Here is a 3,499-nt window from a genome sequence, read left to right as displayed (position 1 = left end):
GGAAGAAAGATGGCGGCGGCAGTGCGACAGGACTTGGCCCAGCTCATGGATTGAGCAACTCTCATAAAGATCTGTCGGGCAATTATCATCAGATCCTGGAAAAAGCTATTCAGTTATCTGGCACAGAACAACTCGAAGCTTTAAAAAGCCTTTGTGGAAGCAATGGTAAATGAGAATGCCAGCCTCGTGATATCTCGACAGTTGCTGACTGACTTCTGCACACATCTCTCCCCCACCTGCCTGCCAGCACAAAGAAGTCTATCATTTCACCCTGGGAAAGATCCAAGCTAGAGTGATTTCATTTGAAGAGCAGGTTGCTTCAATAAGACAGCAGCTTGCATCCATATATAAGAAAGAAGAAGACTGGAGAAATGCAGCCCAAGTGTTGGTGGGGATTCCTTTGGAAACAGGACAAAAACAATACAATGTACATTATAAACTAGAGACTTACTTAAAGATTGCTAGGCGATATCTGGAAGAGGATGATCCAGTCCACTATGGGATCCTAGAGAAAATGTACCTAGATAGAATCATCAGAAGAAATCAACGTCAAGAATTTGCTGCCATGCTGCTGCCTCACCAAAAAGCAACCACAGCTGATGGTTGTAGCATCTTGGACAAAGCTGTTATTGAGCACAATTTGTTGTTTGCAAGAAAATTACATAACAATATTACCTTTAGGAGGGAGAGGGAAAAATGAGCTGATACCAGGGGCTCAAATAGAAAGAAAATGTTTTGAGAATGATGATGGCAACAAATGTACAAATGTGCTTGACACAATAGCTGTATGTATGGATTGTGATAAGCATTGTATGAGCCCCCAGTAAAATTATATATATATATAATATTACCTTTGAAGAACTTGGAGCTCTTTTAGGGCTTCCTGAGGCTAAGGCAGAAAAGATAGCATCTCAAATGATAACAGAAGGACATATGGATGGATTTATTGATCAGATTGATGGAATAGTTCATTTTGAAACATGAGAGGTCTTGCCAACATGGGACAAATAGATCCAATCACTGTTTCCAAGTGAACAACCTCTTGGAGAAAACCAGTGAAGGGCAAGATATGACAAAATAATAATTTATAAATTATCAAGGGCTCATGAGGGAAGGGGGAGCGAGGAGGCAGGGGAAAAATGAGGACCTAATGCAGGGGGCTTAAGTGGAGAGGAAATGTTTTGAGAATGATGAGGGCAATGAATGTACAAATGTGCTTTACACAATTGATGTATGTATGGATTGTGATAAGAGTTGTATGAGCCCCTAATAGAATGATTAAAAAAAAAAGAAAACAGACAGCACCCAAATGGACAGCACAAATCATGGAAACCCAGATGGCTCAGTGAACCCTGACAAACTCAGTGCACACTACATCTTTTCCCATGCCGTACAGATTGACTTCTCTTGTCTCCAAAGCATTTGCATCAGGACCTTACACATTTACATCATGACCTTACACATTTACATCATGACCTTACACATTTGCATCATGACCTTACACATTTTATCCCATTTAGGCTGAATTCTACTTGAAGACATTATTAGAACAGGAACTGCAAGCATTTAAAAATACGTAGTTCCCATATATTTAGGGCCTCTGTGTTTCAAGTTGACTGAGATGTTTTGAAAGCTTTTTTCTTTAAATGGAGAAAGAACTGGCTACAAAGTCTGGAATTTGTGATAACTTTGTAGTCAAGTAAAATGTACGTGCTTTGTGCCTCTCCAAATGTGGTTAATCTAATAAATGGAGAAATGAGAAAAAATACAAATAACCCATCAAATAATGAGGCCAAAACATGAATAGACAATTTACCAGACAACATCCAAGCAGCCAACAACCATAGGAAGAAATGTTCATGTTCATTAGTAATAAGAGAAATACAAATTAAAAACTGCAGTGAGATACCAGCACTCACTGACACTTTCAGCAAAATTCAATAAAACAGAAAATAAATGCTGGAGAGGATTCAGAGAGATTGGAAGCGAGTTTGGTTTATTACTTTTTCCTACACACACTGTCTCACATCAGTCATGCTAAACAATTTACCATTTCAGAATAAAGATTATTCTCTCCACCCCAACGCCCACATTGTCCCTGCCTACCCCAAGCCTGACTTAGATGCATTTTAGCATTTGATGCCACACTAGTAAGACTGATTCCAAATGCATGACCACTTTTAAGACCAAAAAAAAAAGTTTCATAGATGCTCTGTAAAGCTAGTGTACATATATTGAAATGCAATTTTGAAACATAAAACAACACTAAAAAGTTTAACAAATAAGCTTAAAATGCTGTTTACAGGTTGCTGTAATTCTAAAATTTAGAATTTTAGAACTGAGCTCTCATAAAAAACACATTTTGTTTTGCAGATTAAGAATGGAGGCAGGCCAACGTTGCTCTGTAATGCCAGCGCTCCTCTGGCTCGCCAAGCTCCTGCTGAACAACAAATGTATAAATGTGCTTGACACAATGGATGGATGGATGGATTGCGATAAGAGCTGTATGAGCCCCCAATAAAATGATTTGAAAAACAAAAACAGAATCCACTATGATGGAAAACCATTTCATTCTTTAAAAAAAAAAAGAAAAGATTCTCTTCTTCCTGTTATTGGTAGTTCTGAACATTAGCTTTTTGGTTCTGGCTTTTCTCCTGGGGTCAAAATCTACCTAAATATGTGATTGCAAGTGGAAAAATAGGGGACAGACTTCAGGTACTGGCAATTTTCCCATGTTCATTTGTGTGTGAATTATAACGGGGGGACATAAAGCATTAATGCAAGTCAAAATGTCTCAGAGAACACATTTAGCAGTTCAACTTCATAACAATTATAAATAAACCTGTTAAAGTTTTCTGAACAATGCCAGAATTTGGATTTTTTTTTTTTTAAGTAAATTTCTTATTGAGGGCAAATGGTGCTTGTAGCATTTTTATCATAGATTCCATCCATTCATTACACTTTTCTAACAAGTTGTCCTACATGCAAGTAAATGTTTTTAATGTTGTCTGTCTTTGTGCTGTCCTTGTAAGTTTGCTCTTAAAATACATGAAATTATGTGTGGGGGGGTCAGGGGGATAGAAAAGAATTAGGGAAAAACTGCAATGTCTAAACACTTGTGCTAAAAAAAATCAGGTGAATAATAAAACTATTCATTGGTCAAGTGTACATTGAAAAAAGACCAGTATTCCTTAAATACTGAATCACTGAGTACAATCTGTATAAATAAATACAACCTGTAATTTTTTAATAACACTTCAACTACAATCAATATGTAATGCCCATAATTTTGGAGGATACAGTACATTTAATACACTTTCAAGGTAATTTGTTTTTAATGTTAGTCATTTGTCTTTTTTTAAAAGTCATTTGTCTTAATATAATATTTATCCCATTGGAAATATTCTTTTTTTTTAATCGTTTTATTAGGGGCTCATACAACTCTTATCACAATCCATACATACATTAATTGTGTAAAGCACATTTGTACATTCATTAC

At 36.4% G+C, this 3,499-nt stretch overlaps 1 pseudogene; it reads left to right on the top strand.

Moving 5' to 3' along the window:
• On the top strand, positions 1-700 carry LOC101661874 (annotated as a pseudogene).
• The last annotated feature ends 2,799 nt before the right edge of the window (positions 701-3,499 follow it).

Source organism: Echinops telfairi, unplaced genomic scaffold (genome assembly GCF_000313985.2).
Source record: "Echinops telfairi isolate 266 unplaced genomic scaffold, ASM31398v2 ScPeMD7_1;HRSCAF=3_0, whole genome shotgun sequence".
Lineage (NCBI taxonomy): Eukaryota > Metazoa > Chordata > Mammalia > Afrosoricida > Tenrecidae > Echinops > Echinops telfairi.
This window is presented reverse-complemented; position numbering and strand designations above follow the sequence as displayed.